At 43.7% G+C, this 22,720-nt stretch overlaps 1 pseudogene; it reads right to left on the bottom strand.

Annotated features, from left to right (window-relative positions):
- LOC120020555 overlaps positions 1 to 20,093 on the bottom strand; it is a 40,069-nt pseudogene extending 19,976 nt beyond the window's left edge.
- Between the last annotated feature and the right edge of the window lie 2,627 nt (positions 20,094 to 22,720).

Here is a 22,720-nt window from a genome sequence, read left to right as displayed (position 1 = left end):
AGGATATGGAGAATGTTTCAGTGGTAGAAGCTGACTCCTACTGGCACATAATGAAACTGTGTGAGAGAGACAGAGTATTTGTGTTTTTACAATACAGTCTATCAAGGTATTTTGATACCGTGTAAATAAATGCAAAGTTCTACAAATTGGACCACTTCACTGTCAGTTTTGTCATAGTTTGGTTGAGTATAATACCATCAGATTGGAGAAAGCCAACGATAGTTTCTCGATTGCTTGAGCACATTTGTCCAAACAGAATTCACTTTTTCAAAACAATTAACACGCAGCCCCACACTGAAGCACGTTGGTCAAAATGACACATTTCATTTGCAACATGAAATACATGACACAAAATCAACATCCTCCATCAAAACATGAAACACATGACACAAAATCAACTACCTCCATCAAAACATGAAACACATGACACAAAATCAACTACCTCCATCAAAACATGAAATACATGACACAAAATCAACTACCTCCATCAAAACATGAAACACATGACACAAAATCAACATCCTCCATCAAAACATGAAATACATGACACAAAATCAACTACCTCCACCAAAACATGAAACACGTGACACAAATCAACTATCTCCACCAAAACATGAAACACGTGACACAAATCAACTATCTCCATCAAAACATGAAATACATGACACAAATCAACATCCTCCATAAAAACATTAAATACATGACACAAATCAACTTCCTCCATCAAAACATGAAATACATGACACAAATCAACTTCCTCCATCAAAACATGAAATACATGACACAAATCAACTACCTCCATCAAAACATACAACTTGTTATCTAATGAAAAGCTATTTCAATCAATCGTTGCACAATGGACCAATAAATACTAACTACAACTATCATATACCCCTAGCAATGTCTGTGCCATTTGTTGATAGTGTAATTATAAATTAGTATGCACCATAAAAGGCAAGTAAACATTGTATCACAGCATGGGCTTTATTATTTTTTCCTAATATGATTTTACAAAAGATGACCAATGCAGAAATAATGTCACTCAAGAGCATGAATATCCAGAAACAAAAGGCTTATTTTATATTTTTCCATTTTAACTGAGAGCTGAGCTATTGTTCTCTATGGGCCTCTCTACCTCTTCTTTGTCCTTGCCCTCTGCCTTTTACTTGGTCCATTCTTGCAAACAGCAACAGAGGTGACCTCTTTATGCATGAATAAGGACTGATTAATGATTGAACAATTGTGCAAAGAAGTCAGGCACATGTGCAGAAGAGGTTCACATTCATGTGTAATTTGTGTAATTTGTATCAGCTGTGACCAAATCTTTTAATTTTGTTTGTCATGATTTACTCAACTGAGTTTTGCGTCTTTTGTAGAGAGTTGTATTTACTGTTTTGCTAAAATGTGTGTATGAAAGCAATGAGATGTGCCTTACAGTTTTGCAAAATATAATACTGTTGTGCTCATTAGGTTATGATGGAGATCAAGTGGACCCCAGTTTCATTAAAAGTGTCTTAGCAATCATGAAAAACTGTAAAATCCCTTAGAAGGAATATGTTGCCATTCTAGGTTCAGTCACTACTCATAAAACATATTAAGAACTTTTAATATTGAGAACATTTAAACACTGTAAAATACCACCATACTGCCAAAAATTAGAAAAATATTGTCATATATTTTGACCATCTTGCCCAACCCCAATGTGTTTTTGTGTGTGCCTGTGTGTGTACTAACCCCCTGCAGTGGGTCCACGTGGTGTGGTACCACGTCTCCTGTGGTCAGGTGTTTGGAGAAGAAGCTGTCTGGTATAGAGGTGAGTTTCTCATCGCGAGGGTTCCTCTGACGCTTGTTCCTGGCTGTTACGAATCCCGCCGAGGATGGTGCCTCTTCCCGTTCGGGCGGCGCTCGGCGGTCGTCGTCTCCGGTCTACTAGCTGCCACCGATCCCCTTTTCTGTTTTCATTTAGGTTTGTCTAATTGGTATCACCTGTTTTGTGTTTAGGGTAGGGTGTTATTTAAACCCAGTTGGCCCGCCGACTTTTGTGCGGGCTTGTTATTCTGGTTGTTGTGGTGGTGTGTTTTGTATAGTGGATTCGGTCCTAATTTATGTTGGACAGTATTTTTGACGCGCCCGTTGTTGTGTGGCGTAGCCGCCTCATAGATTATTTCTGGGTGAAATAATAAATTCCACTTGCTCATTATTACCCTGCTCTCTGCACCTGACTCCTTCATTTCACCATCGGAATTGTGACAGAAGCCCGCACCAGCCCATGGAGTCAGCAGAAGCAGAAACCACCCCTCTTCCATCGATGGAGGAGCGTGTCCTCCATCACACCGCCGTTCTCCATCGGATTGGGTCGGCGATGGACATGATGATGGAGAGGATGGAGCGATGGGAGAGGAGTGGTTTCCCGACGTCTACCCCAGCTCCTTCACGGACGTCGCAACCTACTCCTTCCACGTCAGCGTCTGGTTCAGGCGTGTTGCGTCTCGCGCTCCCGAGGGAGTACGACGGAGCGGTGGCTGGGTGCCAGGGGTTTTTGCTCCAGTTGGAGCTCTACTTGGCTACTGTTCATCCGACTCCCTCAGGAGAGGAGAGTGTTAGCCTCCTCATCTCCTGTCTGACGGGTAGAGCCCTGGAATGGGCTAACGCGGTCTGGAACGGCCCAGACTCGGTTCGAGACCACTACCCAGAGTTCACCCGCCGCTTTCGGGCCGTATTTGACCACCCTCAGGAGGGCCGAGCGGTGGGTGAGCGACTGTTCCACCTCAGACAGGAGACGAGGAGTGCGCAAGACTTCGCGTTGGAGTTCCGGACCTTGGCTGCTGGTGCGGGGTGGAATGACAGGGCCCTGATGGACCATTACCGATGTAGCCTTCGGGAGGACGTCCGTCGGGAGCTAGCTTGTCGGGACACTACACTCTCCCTCGATGAGCTTATTGACATGTCAATACGACTGGACAACCTGCTAGCTGCCCGCGGGCGTTCAGAGGGGGTCCTGTCAGTTCCACCTCCCAGCCCTCCCGCTCCAACTCCGATGGAGTTGGGAGGGGCTGCATCTAGGGGGGCCGGAGGAGGTGGCTTCTCTTGCACCTATTGTGGCCGAAGAGGACACTTCGGACCGGTGCTGGAGGAGTGCCTCTGGGAGTAGAGATGGCAGGCGGAATACTTCTCGGCCACCCCAGGTGAGTAGGCACAAGACTCACCCAGAGCTTCCTGTCGGTCACATGTTTTTGGTTATTTTTTTCCCTGCGTTTTTCCCCTCTCTCCAGCATAAGGCGCTAGTAGACTCAGGCGCAGCTGGGAGTTTTATGGATCGCGGACTCGCCCGTAAGTTGGGTATTCCGCTGGTGCAGATAGACCCACCTTTCCCTGTGCACTCCTTAGATAGCCGACCGTTAGGGTCAGGGCTGATCAGGGAGGCCACGATTCCGCTGGACATGGTAACACAGGGGGATCATAGGGAGCAGATTAGTTTCTACCTTATTGATTCACCTGGGTTTCCAGTGGTGTTGGGGGTTCCCTGGCTAGCCATTCACAATCCCCTCATTTCCTGGAGACAGGGAGCTCTTCAGGGGTGGTCAGAGGAGTGTTCAGGTAGGTGTGTGGGAGTTTCCATCGGTGCCACGTCGGTGGAGAGTCCAGACCAGGTTTCCACTGTGCGCATTCCCCCAGAATATGCCGATTTGGCTATCGCTTTTAGTAAGAAAAAAGCGACCAAATTACCACCTCATCGACGGTGGGATTGCGTGATAAACCTCCAGGAGAACGCTGCACTTCCCAGGAGTCACGTGTACCCATTGTCACAGGAGAAGACGTTGGCTATGGAGACATATGTCACGGAAGCTCTGAGACAAGGGTTCATTCGGCCCTCCATGTCCCCCTTCCTCCATGTCCCCCTTCCCCCTTCATTCGGCCCTCCATGTCCCCCTTCGGCCCTCCCTCCTCCTCGAGTTTCTTTTTTGTGAGAAAAAAGGAGGGAGGACTGCGTCCGTGCATTGATTATCGAGGTCTAAATTAAATCACAGTGGGATTTAGTTATCCGCTACCTCTCATCGCTACGGCGGTGGAATCATTCCACGGAGCACGTTTTTTCACAAAACTGGACCTCAGGAGCGCGTATAATCTGGTGCGTATTCGGGGAGGAGACGAGTGGAAAACAGCGTTTAGTACCACATCAGGCCACTATGAGTACCTCGTCATGCCGTATGGGTTAAAGAATGCTCCAGCCGTCTTCCAATCCTTTGTAGATGAGATTCTCAGGGACTTGCACGGGCAGGGTGTGGTAGTATATATTGATGACATCTTGATCTATTCTGCCACACGTGCCGCGCATGTCTCCCTGGTGCGCAGGGTCCTTGGGCGGCTGCTGGAGCATGACCTATACGTCAAGGCTGAGAAATGTGTGTTCTCCAAACAAGCCGTTTCCTTCCTGGGTTATCGCATTTCCACCTCAGGGGTGGTGATGGAGAGTGACCACGTTAACGCCGTGCGTAATTGGCCGACTCCGACCACGGTAAAGGAGGTGCAGCGGTTTTTAGGGTTTGCCAATTACTACCGGAGGTTTATCCGGGGTTTTGGCCAAGTGGCGGCGCCCATTACCTCACTGCTGAAGGGGGGGCCGGTGCGTCTACGGTGGTCGGCCGAGGCAGAGGGAGCCTTCAACCAGTTGAAGGCACGGTTTACTGAGGCTCCCGTGTTGGCGCATCCGGACCCTTCATTAGCGTTCATAGTGGAGGTGGATGCGTCCGAGGCTGGTGTTGGAGCCGTGCTATCACAGCGCTCGGGCACGCCACCGAAGCTCCGTCCCTGTGCTTTCTTTTCTAAGAAGCTGGGTCCGGCGGAGCGTAACTATGATGTGGGGGACCGGGAGTTACTAGCTATGGTAAAAGCCCTGAAGGTGTGGAGACACTGGCTTGAGGGGGCTAAATACCCTTTCCTCATCTGGACTGACCACCGCAATCTGGAGTATATCCGAGAGGCGAGGAGATTGAATCCGCGTCAGGCTAGGTGGGCCATGTTCTTTACTCGCTTTAGATTCACGATCTCTTACCGACCAGGTTCCCTCAACACTAAGGCCGACGCGCTGTCTCGTCTCTATGACACGGATGACCGGCCCATCAATCCGACTCCCATCCTCCCAGCCTCTTGTCTGGTGGCCCCGGTGGTATGGGAGGTGGACGCGGACATCGAGCGGGCGTTGAGGGTAGAACCTGTGCCGTCCCAGTGTCCGACTGGCCTTAGGTACGTACCGCTTGGTGTCCGTGATCGATTGATTCGGTGGGCTCACACACTACCTTCTTCGGGTCATCCGGGGATTGAGAGGACAGTGCGGGGTCTTAGGGGGAAATACTGGTGGCCCACCTTGGCTAAGGACGTGAGACTCTATGTCTCCTCCTGCTCGGTATGCGCTCAGAGTAAGGCTCCTAGGCACCTACCGAGAGGGAAGTTACAACCCCTCCCGGTTCCACAACGGCCATGGTCTCATCTCTCGGTAGATTTTTTGACTGATCTTCCTCCATCTCAGGGGAACACTACCTTTCTGGTCGTTGTGGATCGGTTCTCTAAGTCCTGTCGTCTCCTCCCATTGCCTGGTCTCCCTACGGCCCTACAGACTGCGGAGGCTCTATTATTGCTGTTTTTTTGTTTTTTTAAATCGTGTTTTTTTTTCTTCTTGCATTTTGTATTTATATTTTGTTTTTTGTGTGTGTTTTTTCTGTTATTTATCTAATTGTAAAAGAGACCATGGTCTCATCATGACTCCCTGATAAAATAAAGGTTAAATAAATACAAATAAATACATAGCTGTTGGCTTGATCCAGATTGAGGGTGAAGAGCTCTGAGTCGTAATGTGGATACTGTCGTGCACAACGAACATATGGTGGCAGAGGCCCTGATGTGTGCTCTTTCCTTGCATCCAAACTTAACACTCGCCGCACTTTCGCAGCCCCTTTCACATCCACTTCCTCTGAAAGCCTCTTTACAACCTGACTACAGGGAGATCCTGGTTTTCTCGTGGCCCGAGATGATGCAATTTCTTTGAAGTCCTCGTCAGTGCGTAGGAGGCATCACTTTGAGGGAATGTCACTCCATTCACAAACCCCCCCCCTCCTGAGAGAGTGATGTTCTTGAGCCCACCCTTCCTGTGACAGTGATGTTCTTGAGCCCACCCTTCCTGTGACAGTGATGTTCTTGAGCCCACCCTTCCTGTGACAGTGATGTTCTTGAGCCCACCCTTCCTGTGACAGTGATGTTCTTGAGCCCACCCTTCCTGTGACAGTGATGTTCTTGAGCTCATTCCTCATGAGACAGTGATGTTCTTGATCCCACCCTTCCTGAGACTGTGATGTTCTTGAGCCCACCCTTCCTGAGACAGTAATGTTCTTGAGCCCACCCTTCCTGAGACAGTAATGTTCTTGAGCCCACCCTTCCTGAGACAGTGATGTTCTTGAGCCCACCCTTCCTGTGACAGTGATGTTCTTGAGCCCACCCTTCCTGAGACAGTGATGTTCTTGAGCCCACCCTCCTGAGACAGTGATGTTCTTGAGCCCACCCTTCCTGTGACAGTGATGTTCTTGAGCCCACCCTTACTGTGACAGTCATGTTCTTGAGCCCACCCTTCCTGAGACAGTGATGTTCTTGAGCCCACCCTTCCTGAGACTGTGATGTTCTTGAGCCCACCCTTCCTGAGACAGTAATGTTCTTGAGCCCACCCTTCCTGAGACAGTAATGTTCTTGAGCCCACCCTTCCTGAGACAGTGATGTTCTTGAGCCCACCCTTCCTGTGACAGTGATGTTCTTGAGCCCACCCTTCCTGAGACAGTGATGTTCTTGAGCCCACCCTTCCTGAGACAGTGATGTTCTTGAGCCCACCCTTCCTGAGACAGTGATGTTCTTGAGCCCACCCTTCCTGTGACAGTGATGTTCTTGAGCCAACCCTTCCTGAGACAGTGATGTTCTTGAGCCCACCCTTCCTGTGACAGTGATGTTCTTGAGCCCACCCTTCCTGTGACAGTGATGTTAGTATTACCCTGCTGTTTATATTGCCTCAATTAATAACAATACACCATCATAAATAGTTTCCCACATGCTTTTAATTGAAGAATTGTTTTTTGCTATTTAAATATTTATTTTTTAAATTAGCTAATTTCTAGTGTCTCTGTGTGTGTGTGTTAAATAGGCAGATAATGTTACCCAAATTCAGAAAACGTATTTTTAAATAATGTAAATTAACAAAATGTATGGTGGTTAACATTTGTGGACTATCAAAGTAAAGAGAGTGGCACACTCCATATATACACTCCCAGTAACTGATTGGGTATTTACCAATGTCTCGGCATCACTGTGCCTTCTTCAGGGTGTGGCCCATCAGCCTCATGGTTTCTTTTTATGGGTTTAAATGGTTATTTTATGGAAATAAATAATAACATTGCTTAATATTATTACTTACATCTTGCTTTTCAGTAAATGTTACTTCAGTTAGGATTACTCAGTCACCAGGTATAGAAACCCTTTACTTAATCTGATCAACACTAACAAAACAGAATGGGTTTATAGCACTCTTGCGCCTCTCCGTGGTCACCTGCCGGTACTACTTGCCTCTTTCGCTAAATTCTCTGGGCTCACAATCTGAGGTAGAGCCTGCTTCAGATCTACACATCATAGCTGCTTTAGCAATAAACTAGGCCCAGCCCGGTGGTCACAACTCAGTGAACCTGCGCAGTAGTCTGTTTTTTTAACGTGCATTGCAAATTATAATAGTTCCTCAAAAATCTTAGCCTGGGCAGCCACTAGTGGCGTGGCAGCAGGTAGCCTTGAGGTTAAGAGCGTTGGACCAGTAACTGAAAGGTTGCTGATTTGAATCCCCAAGCCGACTAGGTGACAAAACTTACGATGTGCCCTTGAGCAAGGCACAACCCTAATTGCTCCTGTAAGTCGTTCTGGATAAGCACGTCTGCTAAAATATTAAATGTAGTGTGCTTAATGGATCTCCACTATTGTCTGGGCTTGATGTGGCCATGCCAACAAATCCCATAAGTAATTTAAAACTGTATGTTCAGTAAGCACAACTTTTATTTTGAAACTATCAGACCACAGGTTGAGTTTCTTTTACGCCTGCTATATTAGGCTAGGGGACAAAGTGGAAAATTGTGTTTCAGAAAGAAAGTATGCATATTTCCCATGTTTTTTCCCGCCTGCTCGCCATTAAATAAAGAAGGTAGAAATCAAAGCCTTTGTAGTCTGAATGTAGAATGTTTTAAGTATGAACCGGTCGCCGGGGAGCACATGTGTGTTACCGGTTGGCCACATCAAGCCCAGACAATGGTGGAGATCCATAAAGCCCACTAGCGGATGTCCAGGCTAACAGTCACCAAGCCTCTGTGTAAAAGAGCAAAATATCATGATCTGGTGATCCCATATATCCAGTGGAAACATTATAAAATACCTGAATACTTTCCCTTTGCGCAAAAAACATCTCTCTGTCCCGAGCTCAGTGGCGTGGGAAACTCTGAGGGCCCAGAATAGGCTAGTTGAGACAATGTTGCAAAATCATTAGTAACAGCTTTGGGCCAGATCAAGTTGATTGATTTGATTCAATGTTGCAATATTTAACGTCATGATAGATACATAGAAAGGGAGGCAGAAAGGCGCGGTAAAGAGATGAATGCGATTGAAAGAACCTGAATTTTAAATGAGAATACTTGTCACCTTTATGTATTTTCACTTAGTTGACAATGGAAGTTATAGGCCTACTGCTGAATTGGCCTATGGTTCCATGCATGCACTAATTTCTTTAGCTGCCAATGGATTACAGTGTGTCAATGTGCCCATATGGCTGGTGCTCTCGCATTAGCTGAATTTGAACTTTTACATTTTTATTATTTTTATTCAGATTTGTATGATTAACCAAGTAACAATGATTTTGAGAAATGAAAACATCATTACTGAAAGGCAACTGTTTCACGAAAATGTGCATATGACTATCATAACTGTCACGTAGATCGGTAGAAATGGTAGGATAAATTGAAAGCTTCCCCAAACTTGAAACTAAGCCCCCCCCCCCCCCCCCCCCCTAAGAAGTCATTTATTTGACAATCAGATGAAAACATCATGCCACATTAAAAGATAGGCCTAATACATTTCTACAGTTAAATTACATGTTTCTAGGCCAGGCAAAATTGATTCACTGTTTAACGGATTTTCCCCCCAGAAAAGTGAGGCGAGAGAGCAAAAAAGTAAATAAAAAAATAAATAATCATTAGTTGGACAAGGATTAACAGTACTTTATCACATTGTCCTAGGCTGTACGGACAGGAATAATAGGTGAAATATTCAACTTCAGACTGATTTTCAGATTACTATTATTAATACACCAATTAACATTAATGAAAATTATTCACATAGAATATTGCATTCTATTATACATCCTATCATATTCAAAAAATTATAGAAAAAAAAGTTATGTATGAATGTATTATCAGTTCATTAATCTACTTAATTGTATAGCCGAACAAATTCACGAATGATTGGCAATAAATAATTGTAATCAAATTAAAATGTGAATGCATAATAATGAGTTAATTACCTGAATGCATCTCTAGTTAACAAAATATTCATACAAATATGACTAGGCCTCTCATAGACTAGGCCTTGTAGAAAGAGAATCAATCAAGTTAGGTCTGCCAAATGAATGTAGCATTGGAAAAAAATACATAAATCCATCCATAGAGTATAACCTATAATCCTGAAAAAAACACGATGTTCATAACATGCACAATTAGAAGCATCAATAAATATAGAGCGAGCTTGTTCTGCTGATTGTTCTTGTGGTAGTGTGATACATTCATCCTGCTGCTTTCAGATGTCTACAAATACCCATAAGGGAGAGGAAGTCCCGCTTGCAGACATTTGCCACCACAGGAGTTTGGCCTGCCGATGCGGGCAACAGGCCAGCTCTGAGGCGGAGGTGGTATGACCTCTTTCAGAAGGTTTTGTCTTCTCAAGAGATAATGACATTTGAACTTTGTGTTCATCTGGAAAACACGCTGTGTTACTAGAAATGCCTGTCATTAAATGTAGGCCTTTACTACTAACGGACAGCAACTTTATTATAACAGTTGGCATCAAATTGTCAATTCATATTGTAACAAAGAGAGTATGATCAGTGTCAACGGCCCAAGCTGTGATCTTGTCAACCAATCACAACAGGTTAAGGAAAGTTCCAGAGAGTGCTAGAGTTCATCACCCCTTGACTCCTGGTTTCTGCTTGAGAGTGCTGTAAAATGGTGAAGTTACCAGCAGGGAACTTCCTAACACAGGCGTCCTTATATATTGTTACAGATAGAGAGTTTTGCAATAAATGTCCGTGGACAACTCTGCTCAGGGGGCTTCAGCGATGCATGGATTTCACCCCCAGGATAGGTCATATTAATAAAGCTTACAGGCTTAAACATGTATTTTCATTTCTGATTTTCTGAAATTGGATACCATACTTTAGTTTTGTCTCTGTATTCCCCCAATGTTTAAAGCAGGTTTTTCTTCCAGTGGAACTTTTGAGCCAGCACCTACAGCTCTGCCAGCACCTGCGTCTTTGTCTGCTGTTCAGACTCCTCCATGGAGGAAGGCATTACATGTTTTATCACGTTATTTTTCCTCAACTACTATGGTTCTGGAAGCCATGATAGAACACTGATTCAGATAATCCTTTTGACAGGTGACTTGGTTTCCTCCTCCGTTCATTGTAACTATTAGGTTTTTCTCTCTCTTTTGCAGTTCAATACGCAAAGGATTTGTGGGCTCTCATGTGTCTGCAGCAAGACTAAACTGTAACTTGGCATGGAAGCCTGCTCAGATAAATAAAATACAGGCTAACCTGTCAAAAGCTTGGTTTGTATAACCTTAAATAACCTTAAAGCAACTAAACTCAGCAAAAAAAGAAACGTCCTCTCACTGTCAACTGCGTTTATTTTCAGCAAACTTAACATGTGTAAATATTTGTATGAACATAACAAGAATCAACAACTGAGACATAAACTGAACAAGTTCCACAGACATGTGATTAACAGAAGTTGAATAATTTGTCCCTGAACAAAGGGGGAGTCAAAATCAAAAGTTATAGTCAGTATCTGGTGTGGCCACCAGCTGCATTAAGTACTGCAGTGCATCTCCTCCTCATTTTGCCAGTTTTTGCTGTGAGATGTTACTCCACTCTTCCACCAAGGCACCTGCAAGTTTCCGGACATTTCTGAGGGGAATGGCCTTAGGTCATGTAAGGATAAGCCTGCAGGAAGGGTACCACATGAGGGAGGAGGATGTCTTCCCTGTAACGCACAGCATTGAGATTGCCTGCAATGATAACAAGCTCAGTCTGATGATGCTGTGACACACCGCCCCTGAGCATGACGGAACCTCCACCTCCAAATCGATCCTGCTCCAGAGTACAGGCCTCGGTGTAATGCTCATTCCTTCGACGATAAACGCGAATCCGACCATCACCCCTTATGAGACAAAACCGCAACACTTTTTGCCAGTCCTGTCTGGTCCAGCGACGGTGGGTTTGTGCCCATGTTGCTGGTGATGTCTGGTGAGGACCTGCCTTACAACAGGCCTACAAGTCACATGTCAGCCTCTCTCAGCCTATTGCGGACAGACTGAGCACTGATGGAGGGATTGTGCGTTCCTGGTGGAACTCGGGCAGTTGTTGTTGCCATCCTGTACTTGTTCCGCAGGTGTGATGTACCGATCCTGTGCAGGTGTTGTTACACGTGGTCTGCTACTGCGAGGACGATCTGCTGTCCGTCCTGTCTCCCTAAGTTTTTATAACTGTGACCTTAATTGCCTACCGTCTGTAAGCTGTTAATGTCTTAACGACCGCTCCAGAGGTGCGTGTTCATAAATTGTTTATGGTTCATTGAACAAGCATGGGAAACAGTGTTTAAACCCTTTACAATGAAGATCTGTGAAGTTTTTTGGATTTTGACGAATAATCTTTGAAAGACAGGGTCCTGAAAAAGGGAATTAACTTTTTTTGCTGAGTTTACATATTTTTTACAGACACAACATGTCCTTAGCCCAGCCAAGTTTTCTACAGCCTCTGTACGGGGTCTGTTAGTGCCCCCACCCCTACACGGGGTCTGTTAGTGCCCCCACCCCTACACGGGGTCTGTTAGTGCACCCATCCCCTACACGGGGTCTGTTAGTGCCCCCACCCCTACACGGGGTCTGTTAGTGCCCCCACCCCTACACGGGGTCTGTTAGTGCACCCATCCCCTACACGGGGTCTGTTAGTGCCCCCACCCCTACACGGGGTCTGTTAGTGCCCCCGCCCCTACACGGGGTCTGTTAGTGCCCCCACCCCTACACGGGGTCTGTTAGTGCCGCTGCCCCTACACGGGGTCTGTTAGTGCCCCCGCCCCTACACAGGGTCTGTTAGTGCCCCCGCCCCTACACGGGGTCTGTGAGTGCCCCCACCCCTACACTGGGTCTGTTAGTGCCCCCACCCCTACACGGGGTCTGTTAGTGCACCCATCCCCTACACGGGGTCTGTTAGTGCACCCATCCCCTACACAGTGTCTGTTAGTGCCCCCACCCCTACACGGGTCTGTTAGTACTCCCACCCCTACACGGGGTCTGTTAGTGCCCCCGCGTCTACACGGGTCTGTTAGTGCCCCCACCCCTACACGGGGTCTGTTAGTGGCATTTAACCTACTACATCATGCACTGTTGTCATTTTAGAACTAATAGCTGGAACTTACATCAATCAAAACATGGAGAAAGACAATTGCGTGTCATGCTTTAAACATCACATGACTGTATTGTCGCTATTCATTACATTTTTTCTTCATTTCCTTTATAATTTCAGCATGATGTGCCTATGAAGCCTGTTCGGGTAAATATTGTAGCTTAACCTGTCAAGAGCTTGTTTGATTTCATATGTTTGTTTTTTAATACTGTTTACCCTCAAATAATTTTCCTGTTACGTTACATAATAATCTTATACCATTTCACATTTCTCCCGGCCCCTCTCCAGCCCTGCTAAGGACCTCTGTGAAGACCACCTCACCTCTGCTACAGCCTATATGAAGACCACCTCACCTTTCTCCCAGACCCCTCTGCTACAGCCTATATGAAGACCACCACTGCCTCTGCTGTCTCTCAGGGCACCGCCAGCTCTGCTAGAGCCTCTGTAAATGCTCTCCACTGCTATAGCCTCAAAGAGGAACCTTTGTCATTTCTTAACTAATATCATTGCATCCATTAAAACATGGCAGAAACAAAACTACGTGTCAGTGTTTTTGATGAAGATATTGTGAGTGATCATATGAATCTATTTGTGTCTTGTTTTGCATTCTGTTTTCATTTTCAGGAGAGCTGATTGGTGCGTGGACTACCTGCTCAGGCAGACTTGGAAGCCCATGCGGGACTTGGACACTGACTCGGAGGAGACTGATTTAGTCTTCTGAATGACTTCACCACCACCACTGCTGCCAGCCCAAACTGCTTCCTGCAGTGCCAAGTCTGCTGCCACCAGTACTTGGCCTGCTTTACCCACAGCCAGCCAACTCCACCCATTCAAAAAACGCGTCACTAGTTTCCATTTAGACTCTGCTGTACTCCAGCCTTTTTTTAAAATTGTATTTCTAAAATTAGGGGCTCTATTTGATCAGATCGAGCGTTAACCTGCGGTTGCTCTTGTGTGTCACAAACCACTCCCTTCCCACTTGGCACACACTGGGTGAATCAACGTTGTTTCCACGTCAGTTCAATGTCATTACGTTGAACCAACGTGGAATAAACGTTGAATTGATGTCTGTGCCCAGTGGGATGTGACGTATTTATAATTATATCAGGTAATATGCAGTCCACAAGAAACCGCAATAGATAATTGATGATTTAAGATACTGATTGTATAAACAAGGCAACGGGAGTATTGTACAGTGATAAACCAACCTCATTAGAACAACACTTTTATGTTAGGATTATGCTACAATAGTCGTTCCATTAACTCAGGTGATATCAAATTCGGGCAATGTGAATTTATTTATTTTTGGAGACAAAAGTGGTTGTTTAGAAATGTTATTTCTGGCCGAGGAGGGATTCAACCCGGGGACCTTCAGGTCCACTCTTTCTCAAACACAGGAAAAAACGAAACATTTAATGTTCATTGTTTTTCTGGTTACCAGAAAAAATTTGGAATAATAAACACTTTTATATTATGAAGAAAAACACTACATTTTTTCCATTAAAAAAAAAATATATATATATTTTCCTTCTTTTTCCTCCCTTTACTTCTTGCCATTCTCTCTCCCTTCTTCCCCCTTAACATACTATTGTTCCCCAGCTTTAGAGCTTGCAATGCCTGGACAGTGGGTTCGATTCCCGGGACCACACAAATGTAATACAAACTTATGCAAGCAAGACTAAGTTGCTTTGGATAAAAGTGACCTGCTAAATTGCATATATTACATTCAATTATTAAATGTTACAAGATTTGTGTAAGACCAAGAGATGGAGTCAAGACTAGAACCTGCCATTCATTCATACATACAGTACCTTCTGAAAGTATTCAGACCTCTTGACTTTTTCCACATTTTGTTACATTAAAGCCTTATTCTAAAATGTATTTAAAAAATAATTTTCCTCATCAATCTACACACAATACCCCATAATGACAAAGCAACAACAGGCTTTTAGCATTGCTGCACAGCTATTTTCAGGTCTCTCCAGAGATCGGGTTCAAGTCCGGGCTCTGGCTGTACCACTCAAGGACATTCAGAGACTTGTACCGAAGCAACTCCAGCTTTGTCTTAGCTGTGTGCTTAGGGTCGTTGTCCTGTTGGAACGGTGAAACTTCACCCCAGTCTGAGGTCCCGAGTGCTCTGGAGCAAGTTTTCATCAAGGATCTCTCTGTACTTTGCTCCGTTCATCTTTTCCTCGATCCTGACTAGTCTCCCAGTCCCAACTCTGTCATGTGCCTTTTACTAAGGAGTGGCTTCTGTCTGGGCACTCTACCGTAAATACCTAATTGGTGGAGTGCTGCAGAGATGGTCGTCCTTCTGGAATGTTTTCCCATCTCCACAGAGGAACTCTAGATCTCTGTCCGAGTGACCATCGGGTTCCTTGTCACCTCCCGGACCAAGGCCCTTCTCCCCCGATTGCTCAGTTTGTCTGGGCGGTCAGCTCTAGGAAGAGTCTTGGTGGTTCCAAACTTTTTTTATGTAAGAATGATGGAGGCCACTGTGTTCTTGGTTGACCTTCAATGCTGCAGAAATGTTTTGGTGTCCTTCCCCGGATCAAAAACCAAGCCATGAGATTGTAGGAATTGGTTGTAGAGCTCGACACAATCCTGTGTCGGAGCTCTACAACCAATTCCTACAACCTCATGGCTTGGTTTTTGCTCTGACATAGACTGTCAACTGTGGGACCTTATATAGACACGTGTGTGCCTTTCCAAATCATTACCACAGGTGGACTCCAATCAAATTGTAGAAACATCTCAGGATGCACCTAAGCTCAAATTCGATTCTCATAGCAAAGAGTCTGAATACTTATGTAAATAAGGTATTTCAGTTTTTTCCTTTTTTATACATTTACAAACATTTCTAAAAACCTGTTTTTGCTTTGTCATTACGGGGTGTTGTGTGTAGATTGCTGAAGATTTTTATTTATTTTAAAACCTCTTAAGTATTGGCCCCTTTTTTTAAATTTTTGCCTAAAATGACATACCCATATCTAACTGCCTGTAGCTCAGGCCCTGGAGCAAGGATATGCATATTCTTGGTACCATTTGAGAGGAAACACTTTGAAGATTGTGGAAATGTGAAAGGAATGTAGGAGAACATAACATATTAGATCTGGTAAAAGATAATACAAAGAAAAAAACATTTAAATATATATCATCATCTTTGAAATGCAAGAGATAGGCCATAATGTATTATTCCAGATCATGTGCAATTTAGATTTTGGGCACTAGATGGCAGCAGTGTATGTGCAAAGTTTCAGACGGATCCAAATAACAATTGCATTTCTGTTCCAAATTTTGAATCGAGACTGCCCAAATGTGCCTAATTTGTTTATTAATAACTTTTCATGTTCAAAACTGTGCACTCTTCTCAAACAATAGCATGGTATTCTTTCACTGTAATAGCTACTGTAAATTGGTCAGCGCAGTTAGATTTACAAGAATTTAAGCTTTCTACCAATATCAGATATGTCTATGTCCTGGGAAATGTTCTTGTTACTTACAACCTCATGCTAATCGCATTAGCCTACGTTAGCTCAACCGTCCGGCAGGGGACCCACTTAATCCATTTTAGAATAAGGCTGTAACGTAACAAAATGTGGTAAAAGTCAAGGGGTCTGAGTACTTTCCCGAAGGCACTGTACATGCATGGTCTTCCATAGTGATCAACCTTGACATTTGCCATGAGGTGATCATGGCTCAGAGGGTTAGTGCCTTAGTCTTGTAATACATGCCAACTCATGGCAACCTGCGTTCAAATTCCACTGCTGCTTTCAGATAGACTTCTCTAGACAGTGAGGGATTGGTGGTATTGTGCCTGAACCGGATTTGGTGACTTTTAAAATGAGGGTGTATTATTTGAGAAAGTGAAAGGGTGGAAAAAGGCTTGGATCCCGGGTCATTGCTGCTTGCAGATATATTTATTATGGGTTCAGCAGAGAAGCTTATTGTATTTGTTGTCTTTGATTATTATTATTTTCCTTCTACAGATTGGTGAAAAAATGCAAATTCCCGTGAGATGGTAAGGCCTAGGAGGTTGAAACCTTGTTTGATGGTCACGGGCCACACCCTCTCATGCATTGCCATGCCAATTAGCCACATGGTGGCGCTATAACAAACGACTGAAAATGTTAACTTTGGAATCTCACACCCCTCACACCGTTTGAGTCCTGACATTTGGTATATAGGTCCTCAAAACAAAGGACACATTTGCCTCAATGATCTATAAGGTCTGCCATGATGGATTTTAAATTTAGTTTAAAACACTTAAAAAGCTACTCCTCTGGCACCGAATGTCGATCTGCACAATACTTGATACATGACATCTAGGGACCAAGTTCCCACAAATAGTTTTTCCAGGTTAGCACCTCAAAAAACATGGCTGCTACTGACCAATAAACATTCACGTGGGCATTGTCTGGCACATAAATGCATATAACTCCCACACGGATATTCCTATTGTAACAAAACTTGGTACACAAGTTCAAAACCCTGTCAAGATTCAAGATATCTAAGCACATTCAGATCGACCACACGGTGGCGCTATAATGGCCACATGTTTATGTCTCTTTATCTGTTTGACTCAGTGTGAGGAAATTTGACACATGCTTAGGAATATGAGTAGACTTTCTGAGATCCAGACCAAGGACCAGTGTATCGAGACCATGTCCAGATCAAGACCAGTTTAAATGGGGAAAAACAAGATCCAGTAGAATAAACTTTAGTATAGTTAGGTACACTACAGTATAGTTCAGTACAGTAGAGTCCAGTAGAGTAAACTTTAGTAGAGTTAGGTACACTACAGTATAGTTCAGTAGAGTCCAGTAGAGTACAGTTAAGGTAGAGTACAGTACATTACATTAGAGTTCAGTATACTGTAATTTAGTACAGTATTGTGGTGAGAATGAGAACCATAGGAATAGAGAGGTAGCTATTCAAAATGGTCCTGCTCCTTTGCCAATTATATATACATTTGCATAAAATAACTCACCAACAATAACTATTTAACTGGTCAAGCTAGAGACACCAAACCAACTTGCACATGTTCAGGCTATCCCATCTTCAAATTCTTAACTTTAGAAACTATAACTATGAATTTGCATACATTTTAATAAATTAACTCAACAACAATAACTTTTGAACCGTTTAAGCTAGACACCAAACCAACTTTCACATAGCTTCCAATTCTTCAAAAACTTTGATCAACTATGACTATAAAAATGTGCATGAATTAGCATTAAATAACTTACCAACAGTAATTGATCTCTCTCTCTCTTTTCTCCATCTCTCTCTCATAAGGTCACCTTTGGTGTTTGGACTAATATGACCGAGATTTACTATATTATCATATCATCGTATGTGACTGTCCACTGAGGAGTAATGTTAGATGTCTGATCATTCAGGCAGAGGACTTTTTAACCCTTCTGTAAGGTTATAGAGTCTAAGTTCAAAGCTCATTTATTCCCACTTTGAAGTTTATTTCTCTCCTCTGTGTTATATTTGGAGGGAAAACAGAGCACATAAATGAGCTAATTGACTGGAAGTCTTTCACCTGTACTGGCTGTCTGCAGGGCTCCAGTACTGGCCTGGGTTATTCTGACGTGATAGAGCTGGCTAAGGTGGAATCTCTGTTCTTAATTCCCTCTGTGGGGAGAAGTGGAGAGTGAAGAGGAGAATAGTTCCTGCACTTATCTGATTTATTGTGACAGGTACAACACAACACTGGCCCTAACTGGACAGGCAGGAGAGAGAGAGCGAGGCGGAGAGATGGGGAGAGAGAAAAGCAGGGGGACGGATGGGAGGAAGAGGGAGAGAGGAGGGGAAAAGGGAGGGAGAGAGAGGGGAGCATGGGAAAGAGGGAGAGTTTGAGGATTTGGGAGTTGGCAAGATGGAGATATTGTGAAAGAGTGAGAGAGAGACAGAGGATAGAAAGAGAGTGAAAAGGAGAGAGACAGATAAAAATAGCATCCTTCTGTTCCTGAGCAAGCAGACCTCATCCCTAAGGAGGAGCATGACAGAATTGAATAGCTATATTTCTTCTTCAAAAGAGGGATGAACAAAACACTGCAATTGTCTGACATCTCTTACTCTCTCACTCTCTCTCTCTCTCTCTCTCTGAGTAGTCGCCCCATCCCAGTTTCAATTATACTGTCGATGTGTGGAATTTGATTTACAGGCATATCGTTGTTGGATTTCACTAGGAGAGGGGAGAGTTGGAGGACTTAACAGGAATAAATCAATGAGATAAGACTGTGAGAATGGGTTGGCTTTCTCTGCTGTCTATGGGATTAACATCAGAACAGACAGATTTAAGTGTATGAACAACAACATCAGAACAGATTTAATCAGAATTTGCATAAGAGTGAGGCTTGGGGCCAGGGTGTGAGTGGAATAAGTATGACCTCTCTGTCCTATCTTTCTCACAAAGCAGATACACACACGGTGAGAGAGTATGGGGTGATGATGAGGGAGGAGTAGAGAAATCTGTCTCTCAAATGGGTTCTGTCATCTTCTGAAGCACTCACTGAATAAATAGAGACTAGGAACACGACCCTTTCAGGAGAGGGTTTGGGTTCGATATGTGTGTGGAATTAAGGAAAGCAGGCACCTCCCTGAATCTGAGATCAGGGAAATCAAGTATTATTATTTTCCCAAGTAAGTTCATTGGCAACATATTCTCATTTGCAGCAATGACCTGTGGAAGAGTTACATGGGAGAGGAAAGAGCCAACTGGAAGCTGGGGATGATTAGGTGGCCATGATGGTATGAGAGCCAGATTGGGAATTTAGCCAGGACACCGGGGTTAACATACTCTTACGATAAGTGCCATGGGATCTTGAGTGACCACAGAGAGTCAGGACACCCGTTTAACGTCCCATCCAAAAGACAGCACCCTACACAGGGCAAAGTCCTCAATCACTGCCATGGGGTATTGGGATATATATTTTTTTTAGGGCAGAGGAAAGAGTGCCTCCTACTGGCCCTGCAAAACCACTTCCAGAAGCATCTCCTCTCCCATTCAGGACTAACCCTGCTTAGCTCCAGAAGCAAGTTAGCTTTGGGTTGCAGAGAGGTATGCTGCTGTCTCTTCTCGCTTCTCTTTTCTTCTCTTCACCATCTCCTCTTTCCTCTCCTATCATTCACTGTGCCATATCTGTATGACAAGAAACACAACAGAGGAGTTGGCTAAAGCACAAACTGAACTGGGATCAGGCTACTTGCCACCATCGTTGGCAGAGAAATAACATTGTCTTTTCAATGGCCCACTATGCCCGTCCCGCCGCTGGTGAACCCCGAACTCTCCTTTGGTGGGGTTTGACAATGTCACGGCAACGGAGAGGTCTGTCGGCATGTCGATGGGTGACCATATGAGAGAACAGGACGTGATGAAAGTTGAATCTGCCGTCAGTTAGCTACAGGATAGCCCTGCCTGTCTGGCTACGCGTCTGGGGAAGAAACTAGACACAGGATGCAGTTTCACCATCCCAGGGAGAGACACACTGGGATAACAGTTTGGACCAGACAGTGAGGATCCATCTGATGTATTATTTATTTAATTGGAACATCTAATCAACGTTTTGGCACGCAGTGCTTTCTTCAGGGAACAGGTGTGTGTGCGTGTGCGCGTGCGCGTGCACGCCTGTGTCTGCTTGTGAGCTCGTGTGCTCTGGTCTCTTCCTGTCACAATGTGTTGTGATGAAGCCTTGATGGGAGAGCGAGTACTTTGTTCTGTGTTTGTCTGTAAAGTCTGTAGAACTTAGATCCCTGTGCTGTACAACGAAAACCACTGACGCTCCACAGTTGGCTTCTTATATCTGAACACCCACAGTATCAATTAGCACACTGAGTTGAGAGATTACATTAAAATAGTCCCTTTTCAACTTTCTTTCTTTGGCCTTTGTAGTCCCGTGTTTCCTGCTGTGTTTCATCCAACAGAAAAGATGCCCAGTGGCGTTCTAGTCATATAGAGTGACAGAGATAGTGGAAGTCAGTGTGTGGCTCTTTGTTAACGGAGCTTGGCTGCAAGCCTTTTGTTTCCTCCCTGTCTCAGTGCAGCTGCAGCAGTCAAGTTGAAGGCATCAGGGGCAGCAGGCAGTCTAGTGGTTAGAGCATTGGGCCAGTAACCGAAAGGTCGCTAGATCAAATCCCCAAACTGACAAAGTAAGAATCTGTCGTTCTGCCCCTGAACAAGGCAGTTAACCCACTGTCCCAAGGCTGTCATTGTAAATAAGAATTTGTTCTGAACTGACTTGCCCAGTTCAATAAAATGAGGGCCCTCTTTGACCATCCTGTGCTCTGAACTTGTGTTTTTCTACTGTCATCCTGATTCTTTCATCAGGAGTAATGGATTCAAGTTGATGAACAACCATGCCCAGACGTCCTCTGTAATCAGACAAATCTAGTTACTGGAACAACACAATGCCTGGAATTATCTCTGTTCCATTCATGTGATTATTCTTCATCTAATCAAATGACCTCACAATATCCTACAATTTATAATTGTTTTATTTATTTATTTATTTTTTTAAAAAAAAATTTTTTTACATTTTTTTTAATTCTTTTTTTTTTTTTGGGGTGGATCAGCTTAATATTGCGGAAAGAATGTTGCTTCCAATGTAATTGTCTGCATCATTTCCAATCCCCCATATTTTTTTGGGTAAATATATATATCCATACACGCATGCATACATATATACATATATACATACACATACCTATATAGACATACATACTTTTTTAAAGAATATACCTTTATTATTATTCCCCGCAACCCTACCACCGCTCCCTCAATTGGAGTAAACTAATAAACACTTCTGCTTTTACCTTCAATTTATACATCTTATACCTATTTTACAGACACAGACTACTTTATAATAGTTCTCTCTTGTTTGTTCTTAGTCCTTCCTCTATTTCTGTTGTCCATCCAATTTTATTTCCACTTGTAACTGTGCTATTTCACAAAAGCTCCGCACCTATACACATTTCACAGATCCCGTATGCCCTACATTGTTTATCTTGTTATTAGTCCCACCCTTCAGTTCCACTCAACCCTTCCCATCTATCTTCCAACATCATCCATTTCGGATTTTTATTTGCCATATATTTTTCAACTGTGCTGTGATGCTTCACAAAAGATTTGAACCTTCCTATTCTCATAGCTTCTACAGATTGTAAATTAAAAATAAACATTTTTGCTAAAATAATAATTATATTATTGATTGATTGACTATGGCTTTTCAAATCCCCCAGTATTGCTATCTGTAGCGTTAGTTCTAGGCAAATGTTGCAATTCTTCAGCCATTCCTGGACCTGTGACCAAAAACGAGCTACATATGGACAATACCAAAATAAATGATCTAATGACTCTGCCTCCTCACAACAGAATCTGCAGAGCTGGGAAGATTGTATACCCCATATATATAACATTCTATTAGTTGCAAGAATTTTGTACAGTAATTTAAATTGAAAAATTCGAAGTTTTGAATCCGGCGTTGTTTTGCGTATCAATTCATAAACCATGTGCCATGGAATGGGTACATCGAAAATCTCTTCCCAACTATTTTGCAATTTATATGGCACAGCTGTCAGTTTTTTGGTCCTTAAATGAAATTGGTATATGTTTTTATTTATCACACTTTTCTTTAACCATTTATGTTCTTTAATACAGGGCCGACATACAAGTTCCTTACTTTTTTCCCCTTCTACTTGCCTCTTCCATTTTTGTGGTAATGCTGCAATTAATTGGTTGTAATTTTGGGTAGAGCAGACATTTCCATATGTCTGTGTTAGCTGCATGTGTGACATAACTCCACCAGTCCTATTTATGATATCATTCACAAAAATTATACCTTTTTTAAACATTTCTTCGATAAATACAGTTTTTTTATCAATTACTATATTTGAATTTAACCACAATATTTGTTGTACTATTTGTTCCGTCCTTTCAGGTGGATTAAACTGAAATTGCAACCAACTTTC

This window comes from Salvelinus namaycush, chromosome 25 (assembly GCF_016432855.1).
Source record: "Salvelinus namaycush isolate Seneca chromosome 25, SaNama_1.0, whole genome shotgun sequence".
NCBI classification, from domain to species: Eukaryota; Metazoa; Chordata; class Actinopteri; order Salmoniformes; family Salmonidae; genus Salvelinus; species Salvelinus namaycush.
This window is presented reverse-complemented; position numbering and strand designations above follow the sequence as displayed.